This window comes from Episyrphus balteatus, chromosome 1 (assembly GCF_945859705.1).
Source record: "Episyrphus balteatus chromosome 1, idEpiBalt1.1, whole genome shotgun sequence".
Taxonomy (NCBI): Eukaryota; Metazoa; Arthropoda; class Insecta; order Diptera; family Syrphidae; genus Episyrphus; species Episyrphus balteatus.
Window position 1 is genome coordinate 176,098,236 of NC_079134.1, and position 13,931 is coordinate 176,112,166.

General features: G+C 29.3%; 1 protein-coding gene across 1 annotated transcript in view; it reads left to right on the forward strand.

The window, feature by feature from the left end:
- Positions 1–520: 520 nt before the first annotated feature.
- The window catches only part of LOC129906360 (heparan sulfate glucosamine 3-O-sulfotransferase 5), a 58,643-nt gene continuing 45,232 nt past the window's right edge, over positions 521–13,931 (forward strand). The window contains exon 1 of the mRNA XM_055982101.1: positions 521–2,094. The gene's annotated coding sequence lies outside the window, so the exon portion shown is untranslated. The remainder of the gene's footprint in view (positions 2,095–13,931) is intronic.

The window sequence follows — 13,931 nt, forward strand, 5'->3', positions numbered from 1 at the left end:
ATTTTGATAAGAGGATGTTAATATAAGGTCTGAAAGAATCTATATTTGAGTTTAAAGATGAATCCAGAAAAAAAAACATGTCAAATTTTTAGCAACCAATTGGATATGACGAAAAAGTATTTTTGCGATTCTAAACACAAATAAATTTTCAAATTCAGATAGAAAAACCCGGTAGATATATTTTTGAATCATAGACGATAGTTTAACAGACGAGGTAACATTTTTCCATTCGTTGAACCATAATAAATCTGTTATAGATTTACAAATACCACCGGGAACTTTTACTACTACAAAAACTAACGCATGTCATTTTAATACATATTAAGCTCTACAATGATTCTCTCTCAACAAAAAAAGACAACTTTATCTCTTACAAAGCAATTTTCAGATATTTCTGTCCCTTTTCAATGTATTCGATTTGAATGATAGAGATACATTTAGATACACCGCATTTTCCAGAGGCTACTTGTGAGAGAAAGTGCTTTTTACTCCCCAAGGAAAATTCTTTCGCATCAGAAACATGTAAAGTTGTATCGTGAACGGATGTTAAGCTTGTTTCGGACTTTTTCGTACGGTCAAAAAAAAAAAAAAAAAACAGGACACACAAATTGGATTTTTCTTTAAAATGAAAGGAAAAATATTTAATTCTGTGCCATTTTAGGTTTATTTCGAATGAACACAAATAAAATTCACACACTAAAAATCATTGTTTCATGAAAAAGAATTGAAAATATAAATTTTCTTGGAATTAAAGCAGCAAAAAAACATACAAAAGCAAATGGAGCAATTAAACTGGGTCATTTTAAGGATGTTGGTTGTGTTTTAATCACAAACACTACCTACACAAATTATGCCAATAAAAATTCATTAAAGATATTATAATTTAAAAAAATTATAAAATTGAGCAAACAAAGTTTAATAATATTAGAATTCCCGTGTTGAATTACCAAAATTATTTCATATAAACAAAAAAAAAAAAACTTAAAAAAAAGTTACGTATACGCCCCACCATCCATAAATAGTAAATATTTTATCAAACAATAAAAAGTGTTTTTTTTTATCGGAATTAGTTTAATATGAATCACTAAAATACTAAGAAATAAAATAACAAAAAAAAGGCGCGCAATTGTTTTTTAAACAATACCTACTTTAGCAAAAGAAAATACTAGTTTTGTTTGTATTTTGTCATATCGAATTGATTTTCCTTCTGCGTGCGTTGGGTCTAGGATTTTGACCGAATCCTTTTTACGGAGAAAAATACAACTTTTGCTATTGCGTGTGAGTTGAGTTAATTCTTATCCGACAACCGACAGTGCTGAGTTTGTTTGCGATTGTGTTTGTTTGTGTATGTCTGGCTGTGTGTGTGTGTGAAAATTTGAAACACAAAAAAAAACTCCTTTAGCGTGTTCCTATTTTGCAAAATTAATTGCATCGAATTTTTCAAGTTTCCTTCCTTTTTTTTATTACTCCTCCGACCATTTAAAAACAAATTTGATTATTGAAGATTTCCTAGGAATCGAGAGTCATGGCGAAGGCAGCCTATAGCTTTGACTTTTAACCGAGATACCCCCGTGTGTTAGACATTTTCCACTTGTTACCCTTGAAACGAAAATGATTCTTTTTTTTGTGTGTGTATATAAGTGAATTTCAATTGAATTGTGTTATGTGATGCAATCGCGTTTTTGCTGTAAGATTTTTTGATAGATATATAAAATGCAACTAAAATAGAGAAAGAGAGAACTGTGTTTTAATTTATCTTTAAACTTCTAAGAAAATCCTTGAGTTGTTTCCTAATTCGAAAGGAAGAAAGAAAAAAATTAATTATATAAAATATAGTCAAGGCTATTTGTGTGTACCTACATTATATTCGTTTTGGAATATTTAAATTTCTTTGTTTTATTGTTCATTGTCTGGAGAAATAATGCGAAAAATCTTTGATATTTAATTAAAAAAAGTTTAACTTCCAAATATACATAAACCTACTATATGCATGCGTGCTCGTAGGATATAATTCGTTTGTTTATTTTTGCGGACCAATATGAAAGAAGACTCATCACTGGCATTCATGCGGAAAGCATATAATTTAATTAAATGGTAAGTGTTTATTTTTTTTAATAAAGTGAGGATATACAAGAATAGTTTACAATAGTTAATTACTTCTTCAAAAATTAACATTTAATTTTTTTCAGTATACAATTTTTAGAAAAGCTTGACCTTTAATAAATTGTGAAAAACATTAAAAAAGTTTGATAATTATTAAAATAGTAATTTTAGTTTTAAAACTGCCGTTCAATGCAAAGGATTTTTGTTTTCCAGAAAAACCATTTTTATTTAGATTAGTTAAGTGCACAGTCCTACACCAGTTACTGCTTTGAAAATACTCTAAAGATCAACATTATTCCAAATTTGAGTTGCAAAATCAGCTGCATTTAACATTTAAAATGACAAACGTCTACGCAAAAAGCGCAAAAAGAAACAAAATATACCTTCACTGAATCCTAATATTTTGGAAACTTTCCACAAAGTTATTAGTTTTTTAATAAATCAAGCAAAACTTAGGAAGGTTCTCTTTCTTTATTGTATTAGCAATTTCAATGAATATATTATATTCTTAGTTATTTTAGCATTAATAAGATATGTTAATTTAATATCTATTTCGAAGAAACAAGTAAAATAATCAAATTTTATTAAAATTCATAAGTAGATATACTTTGTTTGATCAATACATCTATAAACATACTAGTATGTTGTAAAAGTAGGTACATATTTGATTTTGGTAAAGATCAAGGACGAAAAACGTTAATAAGATGCATAAATTATTGCTTCCACGAATCATATAAGTCTATTTATGCAAAGGATATATAGGAAAATGTTTTTGCATTATTTTGGGTGCGACAGAGATTTGCATTTTTATAATGTCTCATAAATGTTTTTATTGTATTTGGTTCAAAAATTAAAGTAGATGAATGAAAATAACTTAAATATTTGTTAATTTTTCAAAAAAGCGATCATGATTTTAGTTCACTAAATTATTTTACAAAAAAAAAAAAAAATATTAAAAAATACAATACATTTTGTTTGATTTAGATTATTTTGACCATTATGTTCACAATGTTTAATGTAAATCTTGAAAGCCATTTTTGAAAGATTTTAATTACTTTTATATGAGAGACTTGTTTTTAACTTTTTTGTAAGAAAAACACAAAACAAGTTTTGTGTACTCATATACAAGCTTTAGAAGTTATAATTCTTTATCATTTTCTTATGTGAATGCATATTAATTAATTAATTAATTAATTAATAATTATTAACTTTCAGTTAAACACAATACTCAAAGTCTAAAAACTCTGAGTGAAAAAAAGACGCAACTGACAAATAGAACCGAACATTCAAACAATCAGAATTTATTTTAATGCTTGGAAACACAAATATCAAACAGGCCTAATGTCTATGTGTCAAATGAGAAACTGACATACGAAAAAAACGCATTAAGGTTTCTATATGGCCACTCAAATGTAGGTTGTAACTGTATAACTTCAAAAATGCAAATTAAATCTGGTCTTTAAGACTGCGCATATGCATTTGTGTATGTATCATTCTTAACAAAAATAAAGTCCAAAAATATAAATGGATTGCAATTTTTAGATTTTCCCACATAACGATTTTGATTTATTCAAATTTATGAATTTAACTCTTAAGGTGATTGTAACTATTGGTTTTCTCAAAATAGTGTTGCCGTTTTTTCCGAATTCAAATCTCATACAAATCTCAACCTATTTAAACAAAATCTTATAACTTACATACATACATACTAACATACTAACTGTATTTAACAATAATGTCGACTTTTCACTAGTCGTTCGTCGAAGCTTTTCGGCGTAAGCCAGTTAGCCGCAGGTGACTAAAGTGACAATTCTCATAGAAAAATCCTACTCGATTTTGCGACAATTTTATTTATCAACATATTTTATTTTTGGTACCTACTGTTTATTTAAATTTGAAAGCGAAAGAATAAATTCATGTTACAAGTGCTTTAACCGTGACGATGAAATGTCCCATAATGTATAATAAAGACACTATGTGCCCCTGAAAAATCCAATCCCAGTTACTTACAACTTACACTATCAACCATTCCAGCACCTAGACTAACACTAAAAACACTGTGCAAAGAAAAATATGCCAACTTAATTATTTCTAGTGGAGTAGTCCTGTAGGCAAAGGCCGAAGGCGGCGCGCATGTTCCGGATGCTTTAACGCGGGCCGATGCCATGAATTGCTTCGCCTCCTCCCTCGCGTTGATTCGATATTTTCAAATTTAAAATTATAAAATTATTAAAATATATAAAAATTAAAAAAATGTTACATTAAATTATGTTACTAAAATCTAAAAACAGTTTTCTGGCTCTTTTTCCAAAATGAAGTTTGGAAATTAAGTCAGAATTATATCATTTTTGTGACTTTATTTCCATTTTATTTTCCGACTTTCTTTCCTTAGCTATCTGGCACAATGCCAAAGTTTCCGCTTTATTTTGCATACATTATTTTCCGGAGGTGTTTTTTTTTTCAATTTTAAGATAAAAAAAAGTCTGGTTTTTTTTTACAAAAAAAAAAAAATTTGCGTAATTTCCGGGAGCCTTTTTTATGACTTTTTTAAATGTTTTTTTTATAGAATGTATAGAAAAAGTTTTAAGAAATTATGCGATTTGATCTGTAAGAGTCGTGCATTTTAAATTCTTGATTCCATTGATACCTAGACCAACAGTTCTTACAAATTTCCAAAAATACCGACGTAGTTTGTTTGTTTAGACAAATCGGAAGAGTATAAATAAGAATATGGAATAGCTAGAGGACTTTATAATATCTAATCAAAAATTACCAAATACAAAATACGATACATAATAGTCATGGGTTAAGCTGTTTAGTTTATTTATTTATAAATATGCCAATGCAGCTAATGCTCTACCTAAATGACTCGTTACTTTAAATACAATTTACTGCGCCATCCTATCCGTGACTATAAATTAATTTATCTCCATTTCAAAATGCACTCAGCATATAATTTTACCTATATTTAAATCGTCTGACTTCCATTATTTATAATTAACATCAAGAAGGATCTCTAACATACTCAGATCAATCTGCTGTGGATACAAAAAGCTTACTTACTTTAGGTCCCACATTTTATATTTATGGAGTCTATTTACGAAGCATTAAAATTTCGAGTATCTCCAGGAGGAGTAGCAGCGGCAGCACAGAAGAACCCCTTAACCAGGACTATATCTCCTAAATGCATATGCCAGATAGAGTGCAATATGGTTATAACCCAGTACCATGCAATATCATATACGTATGCACCATTTGTTGTGTTGCGTGTGTTGTGAATGTGTGCGATGGGGTAAAATCATATACATTCTAAATGAGGAAGCGTTTTCAACCCTCCGGCTTGTTCCCGTTTAACAAGCATTTGTTTTTGGTGCAACAAATTTTCAGCATAAATAGTGGTAGCTCTGACCCATTTGCATTTCGATAACACGGGAATTCGCTTCCGGCGGTTGTTTTTGTATTCGTGGTTCTGGAGATCTAGGATTCTGTAGAGATATATCGAAATAAAAAAAAAAAAAACTTTCACCAAGCACTTTGCAGGAAATTTCAACTCTCAAAAGCTAAGAAAAAAAAAAAAAAAAACAAAGTATAAAAGTTTATCGGGGTTAATTTTGAAGTAGTCAAAAGGAAAAAATAAAAAAAAAACTTTTATGTTCTACTTTGCTGGTTAAATATTTGATGAAGTCTTTTGTATTGGCTTAAATTGAAAGAATACTTTTTTTATAAAAGAAATAGGGTATGTACGAATATATGTGCAACTGTTTGTATACCATTTGAATTGTTTTTTAAGAAAGCAAATTATACGAATGAGGTATGGGATAGAAACATTAAATGTGTTATTTTCCGAAACAACTATGCAAAATAGCCAACTCTGCAATAGAAACTGAAAAGTGCTTCAATTCGGAAAAAAACAATTGGAATGAGGAAATTTTACATTTTTAATATTAAAGGAGAGGATTAACTAATTCAGAAATAATTTAATACATTAACTTTTGCCTCTTAAAGATACTAAAAAAGTTAATTCATATACAATCAAGGATGAGCAAGGGAAGTCTATTGAAAATATAGATAGCCATGTTAAAAAGAGATACCCTGGATAGCTCTATCATAAAGAGAATAGGGTTGTGCAAAAGAGCGATTTTTTAAAAGTATTGATAGCAGTGATCAGCATATAAAAAGAGCAGCTATTGATAGCTGCTCTTTAATAACTCTTTAAATAACAGATAGCGCCGCAAATTAATCTTTAAATTTCATCCTGATCAGATCAGTCAATCAGTGGTCTTTCTGAAAAAATCAGTGAAGTTAAGAAGAAATAACTGCAGTTTTAATTATACACAGAGAAAAATAGACCACATAAAATAGAACAAAAACAATAAGATTTCTCTATGGTTTTCATCCAAGAAGGAAACCTTATTAAAACAATCGGGTTTTCCTTATTGTTTTAAAATCTGCAAAAAAATAAAAAAAACGATGACCAGGCTGGGAATCGAACTGGAGACTTCAAATCATTAGCCGCCCACCTTACCACCTGAACCAACCTGCCATGAAAATATTGATCACGATTTTTGTTCTAGTGCTAAGTTGCAAAAAAAATCAACTTTTCAGTAAAATTTTAATAAGATTTTCTCTATAAAAACAATAAGAAATCTCCTTAAAAAAACCTTATTAATCGTTGATTTTAATAAGATTTCCTTATGAAATGTATGGACGGTAAAACAATATGGCAATCTGTTAGTTTTTAGCGGGTCATATTTTTCTCTGTGTAAAAGCAATAAAATCTTTAAGAGTATAGAATATTTGTACTGCTCCCTGTTCACTTGATCGCTTCATGTTTGTCATTGAAAAAAAAAAAAACAGAAAATCGGAATAGGAAAGCAGACATCGCAATAGCATTCTCAGCTTAAAAGAAAATATCATACAAGGTTCCGATACGAACGTGAACTAGGAAAATTCAGATATCTCATAATAAATGTTTCAAACAAGGAATACAAAAAATCTGATTTTATGAGATAGTCTAAAGGATAAACTCAAGTCTCAATTGAAATTTTGAGACAGTTGATTTTATGTTAATTTAAATTTGAACATCTCTGCCAAAACACTAACTTTGGTATTTCCATTAAACTCCTCTTCCTCTTAACTAATGTTGGCTGCAATATAGCTTTGCCCCAAGGATATATTTTTCAGTGCACTTCAAAACATTAACAAAAACGAATGCCAAGTTTTCAACAACAAAAAATATTAATTAAGAACTGACTGAGTTGGGTAAAGTGTTTTTTTTTTTTTTGCAGAAAATGTTGCAAAGCTTTGACTAACCCTATCCATCCGTGTGACATTAAAGAACGAACATGGTAAAATGTTTAAGTGATTTAATTTGGTCAAATGCCAAAAACAAGTGCACAAATATTTTGTGCACCAGGAGTCTTAATAAGTTTCATATATATGAATAACATGGTGAATGACGGGTGAGGGGAAGGCGTTTATTTTTATTGAGAGTGTTATATCCGGAGTTTATTTTTTTTTATTATTAAATAATAAATAAGTTGACTGCATCAGAATGATTCAGCTATAGTTTTTGTTTTTTTTTTTCACTTTGACGTTGGTGGATTCATAATTAAGTTGTATGAATGATTTTAGACTTAGTTTCACTCGAATTGGATTTCTTGGAGGATAGTTTTTTTAAAAACTTGTATGCAAAATCTATGAAGTTTAATTATATATCATATACAACAAAGGGGTGTTATAATAATTCATGAAAAATTCATAATCATTTTTTAACTAACAAAAAAAAAAGAAGCTTTTGATAAATTAATTCGGCTAAAAATATGGGATTTTATGAACCTCGAATTTGAATTTGTTGAAATTTTTGTAAAAGGCTGCTGTGTAAAAAATTAATATTCAATGATTTGTTTAAAAAAAAGTCCCTTATACAAAAAAGTTCACCTGAAATCCAAAGGGCTGTAATGAAAAGCAAAGGCACTTAACCGCTTCAAATCAACTTTGATTTTCTGAAAAGTTTACAAATAAAACGAACTTAAAAAATAACCAAAAAAGTTGCCTACTTTACTTTTATTAAAAAACCATTTTATTGTTTAGAGGTATTGTGACTCTTTGCTGTCTTTATTATTCATAAATATATCTTAAGTAAGTAAGCCGTTCATAAAAAGATGTTTCAAGTAAATTTAATGTCTTAATATTTTTCTAACCTAAAAAGTAACAAATAATTTATATCAGGCAACAAAAATGATTTTTTTTCCTTTAACAAAACCAATTGCAAGTTCTACAGGGAGTTAAAATTTTAAATAACCGTTGTGCAACTGTAACAACTTCCGTATTGTAAAATATTATTTTTTTTTCTTGTTGTTTGTGAAAGTTCATGAATTGCATGAACTCATTCTTAAACTCAACAGTTGCCATTATATGCTTCTTGTGTATACTTTTCTACATAGGCGGGTGTTGGGAGAGTACCTAGTTTACTTTATATATTATTTTTGAAAAATGAACAAAAAAAAAGGAAAGAAAAACAATTCCTTCAGGTTGAAGAAGTTGAAATTGCTTCGTGCTTTATTGACATAGGTGTGGAGTTACAATTGTGAGTTAAACAAATAGATGTAGTATTTAACATCAACAGCAGGAAATGGAAATGAAAACAGCTAAGTTGCTGAACGTTTTTGATCGAAACTTTTTTTTAAAGCAAACAAAAAATATAAATGTCTACTTAAGGTGTCTAAGGGAAGCAATTAGAGCTCACGGTTTGTCATTCAAATGTCTTTCTTTGTCACATACGGTTAAATTAAAAGAGAAAAGTTTTTAGTTTAAAGGATTTCTCTCATACAAAGAAGTATCTTCTCTGTTAAATTGCTTTTAAGTTTTCTAAAGTACAAATCTTCCACATTTGTAATTATTGCTGAGGTATATGAACATTCAGTTTGAATAAAAAAAAGGAAAACATTGAGACATTGAGACATTGTGAGAACTAAGGATTTGAAAATTTAAATGAAGTCTCAATATGTTGAAAAAAACATTAACATAATGGAATCTTAAATCAGGATCGATGTAGAATGTAGGACTTTACAACTTTCTTAGGAATTAATTTCATATTGATAAATTGATACCACAACCACTTTTTTCAATTTTTCTTCAGATTTTAAAAAGCTTTTCCTACATTCATTAGTTTGGTATTACTTCACGTCACTGAATTTTCGTTGATAATACCAAAATTAGCAAGTTTTAATCATATGTATGTCCAAAAAATACCATTTCTTCACAAATATGTAAGTCCATCTTAATACTAAATAAGATAGGTATTGCAACATTTTTCTTTGAATAGAAACTAATAAAATGCTTTTTGTTTAATGATACATTTTTAACGTTTTTAAAGTTAAAAAAAATTAATACTATGCACTTTCAATCAAGAATTGATTAAATTTTGATAAACCATTGAAAAAGGTCACATTCACATTTTTTTTTTCAAACCCATTGTATTTATTTTACCTCCCGGGGTTATTTTTGCGGATATTAAAGTTATAAAATTGTAAACACTTCATCATAGAAAAACCAATGATTGCATTCTGATAAGTTTCTTATAATGAAGTTTCATCATATTTCATTTCAGTACCGAAATAAATTATAAGATAAAAAAAAACCCTTAGGGTACACTTTTCCCATAAACCCTTAATGTATTTATACATTCAAAGATACGAATATAAGAAGAACAAACACATTTCTTGGTACTCAACAGTTTTCAGCACAGACAAAGAAAAGGTAAAAAGACCTTAGTTAAGCTTAGAACTTCTTTTCTTCTCAGCCCCAGTATAAGACATCAGTTATCTTTGACCCAGAACGAGAACGAAAACGAGATAAGCAAAACAATTGTTGGAGAACATAAAACGAAGAATCGATTTCATTAAGGATTCCCAAGAGGATTTCTTACCCAAACACCACCTCCTCCCAATCCCAATACACACACATATATATATTTACTTAAACCCAAAGTCTAAATGCAAATTAAGGGTTGAATTTTTTATAGCAATATCTTTTATCGAAGAAGACACAACAAAGTTTAATTCATTCATCCTTTTTTATGGTTTTTTACGCTTCACGAATTTTTAAGTTCAAGTAAAAACAAAAAATAAATATATTTATGCAGAAATATTTGCGTATGTGTGCAGAAAAATGTTTGTTTTATGATCTTTATGGTAAAGATGTATAGAAGATGAGTATAAGGATTTCAGGTTTTTGTTTTTTTTTTAATATATTATTTCCAATTTAGGTACGAATATTTGCTTAAGTTTTCCAGACTCGGGTATTCAAAGATTAATTGAATTGAATCCATGCAGGCCAAAAGATATAAATTATTTAAAATAACGACTCTGTGCTTAACTTAAATTATGTAAATTTCTTATCTTTTTGTAAACCACTTTATTACATCCTTTTTTCATTTTTCTTTAAACAAAAAAAAAAAAAGGATACAAGTTATATGAATAACGGTGTGTAAAATAATATGTAAACTTCCATTTTCAGTGTCGGCCGGATAATCATACATAAAATACCTCTACATGGCAGGAAAGTATCCATCCATAAGTCCTTACACATATGAAACTTGGGAAAACAAGGTCATGGCTCATATCGACCGACATAAACCTCTGTGTTGTTTATGAACTTTCTTCTTATTAATGAGTGTTCATCTTTTTAAAATTGATTTGTACATTTATCATTTAGAGCAATATATATTGCAATGCGGTTAAGAAAATTCCAAGTGATTCTTTTACGTATGGATGTATAATAACAAATCGATAACATACTCTTAGATATTTTATGTGATATTTTTAGTGGAAGGCGGAATTCAGAATGTTTCTTTTTTTTTCAAATCTATTTTGGTCTAGTCAATTCGGGATGAAATCGAATCTTTTCCTAAAAAAGGGAAAGTTATACAAATATAATATTTGCTTACTACTAAGCAAACTGCTTTTTTTTCAACTTTGAGAGTTCGTTTCTCGATCCGCCATTTTAAGTTAAACAGAGCGTTTGATTAAATAACCCTATAACAATTTGTTTATGAATTTGGTCTAAAGCAAAAAGAAGAAAGATCGATATTATGCTATGTGGCCAGCGCATTCAATGCCACTTGTTAAAATATGCAACTCTGTCTAACAGAAATCAAATTTAAATTTTTGGCTCGTTGTTTGAAAACAAGAATTTGGCCGATTATTTTCAGATTTTTATTAATTAGATCTTACGTGTCAGGTGACTTTTAGAAACTAAAATACTAAATAGAGGTTTCAGAAATTTCTATGACCGAAATCTTAAAAATTGTAACCGACTTACTAACTGACAGAATCTAAAAACATTGAGAATTTTTCCAAAAATGATAAAAAAAAACACAAAAAGCAAAAAAAATAAAATATGTTTTCTATTTTGTGATTTAGATTTGTATAAAAAGCAAGTTTGTTACTGGTATAAGTCACCGTTTTAAGTTCAAAATAAATATTTGTAACAAGTCTAGGGGTGCGCTAAAGAGCTATTTTTAAAGGGCAGTTATAGCAGTGAGCATGAGCAGCATGCCGCAAGTTACTCTTTAAATTCCATTCTTATTTGAAATATGATTGAAAATATGGAAAACAAAATAAATTAAATGAAATCGACCATTTTCGAAATTTGAAATAAGAAATAATACCTTGAATGCCTGCACTGAAACAATGGTACTTCAAATTGGTCTGCTCTGCTTTGTAATCATCATAGTCAACTCTCCTCTACGTCTTTGCTATTTTCATCGAACTATTAAATATGAAGAACAGAATGCTCACACAAAAGCAGTGAAATAGTAAAGAGCCAAGAACATTTTTCTGAAAAAGAGCAGGGAAAAAGTAGAAAGAACAAAGGGCAGTTGTACTTATAAAAGCAGTGAAATTTAAAGAGCAAGTTGAACATTTTTAATCTTCTTCTTGTTGATTTAAGCGTGCCATGTTTATCATTATATAAAAAAAGGCAGCAGCAAATTCAATTGGGTGGAATTTTGTAATGTTGGGGACTGAGCAGTGAGCAGCGATATTGAAGAGCAATCGCAACTGTTCTCTGCTCAGTGGAAGAGCAGAGTGATTGATAGCAGCTATTGCAATAGCAGCCTCAGCTCTAAACAAGTCTCTTTGTACTCCATTTCACTATGACTCAAAGTAAGATTCTTAGTAGGAAGAAAAGAATGTATAAAAAGAACTTAAACCTACTTATGATGATTCGCCTGAATTCAATATTGTGAACCGCCTTTTCATCATTAATGTTTGCTTCAATCATTTCTATTTTTCTCTATTCGTAATTGCTAGGTTAAGGATACTACATAAATTCGAAATAAATATTTCACGGAAAATAAACCTTAGTGACCTTAATGACTTTTCTTATGTGTCCAAATAAAAAGATTAGTATTAAGCTAATTTTAGGGGAAAGCAAAAAAATATAACATTAATTTCCACCATTTTCTCTCTACCTAACAACTTAAACAATTCTTTCATCTTTTCAATCCTCCCCTACTTTGTTTAATCCCCATTCATAAAAAAAAATTCAAACTCTTGATTAGATTTCCTAAAAACATTGACGCCCGCTTTTTCGCTACCAAAATGGAATGGGCTATAGTCGGTGACGGCCTATGTTCCACAACTCAAGTAGTTACCCACATTTATTGGCAACACAATTTAGTTCATTTCACATCTCTAATTTTTTTTTTTTGCTTTTTGCAAGTCACTCAGTGTATTAAGAAAACAAACGTTGTACATTCGTGTCCATAATGTCGATATCTTCATCTTAAGTGTTTATTATTTTCTATAGCAAAAAAAAAAGTAAGAAAAAAAAAATAGCAAAGGCAGTAAATTCAGCCCATGTTTGCTGCTTTATCGAAACATCACAAAGGAAAGAAGTCATTTGCAGGACTTTTTCTTAGCCCGTCATTTGTTCAGCTTCCCACAACAAATTTTTTACTATACCTTGCTATTATTTTTTTTTTGTTTTGTTTTTGATGGTGTGTGTCTAATACAAACAAACCAAAGGATTCATGAAAAGGACGTTTTAGTATAGAGCAGTAAACTATTCCTTTGACCGTGTCGGTCGGCGTCGCACTAACACTTCGTGTTATTATTGATTTTACTCATAATACGAGACGCCATGAAATTCTTAATTAATTCGTCTCTAGAGAGCTATGAGTAAGAATTTGGCCAGTCTTGTTTTTATTCGAGAAATTTGGTATACAAAAGAGCTAGATCCTTATGGGAAAATTGTAATTAACATCTCTTTCAATGGCTACCTATAGAAATTTACTTCAATCGGATGATATATGTATGTGTGTAGCGAAAAGCCTTTTGCCACCTGAAAGAAGGATAAACATTTCCTCGGTCTTAAAGAGATGCGTGATTAAGTGGTAGTCGGTGAAATATGAAAAAGTAAGCACAATTATAATTATCCTTAACTCTTATTGCATTTTGAGTAGTTTAACAAAATTACTTAATGTTATGAGAATTCATTATGATATTCTCTCTTTCTTTTCGTAAATAATAATAATGTTGGTACATTTTAAAAAATTCAACATGGAATACCTGAGAACATTCATATTTTATCTTAAAGCCTTAAACATTCTGTTTGTGTAAGTTTACTAATGAGAAAGGTTCTTGTTTATTTTGTTCTTCATTATAATATGAACTCTGAGATAAAAGGCACAAGGTCGTTAGCAGATAGAAAAAAACGTGGGCTAAATGTGTAAATCAGCTAACAAATTTTGAAGGAGAGAAAAAACACATCACAAGTGTATAAAATATTGTATTAGACACTGTGTTAAAAATTACTTATTC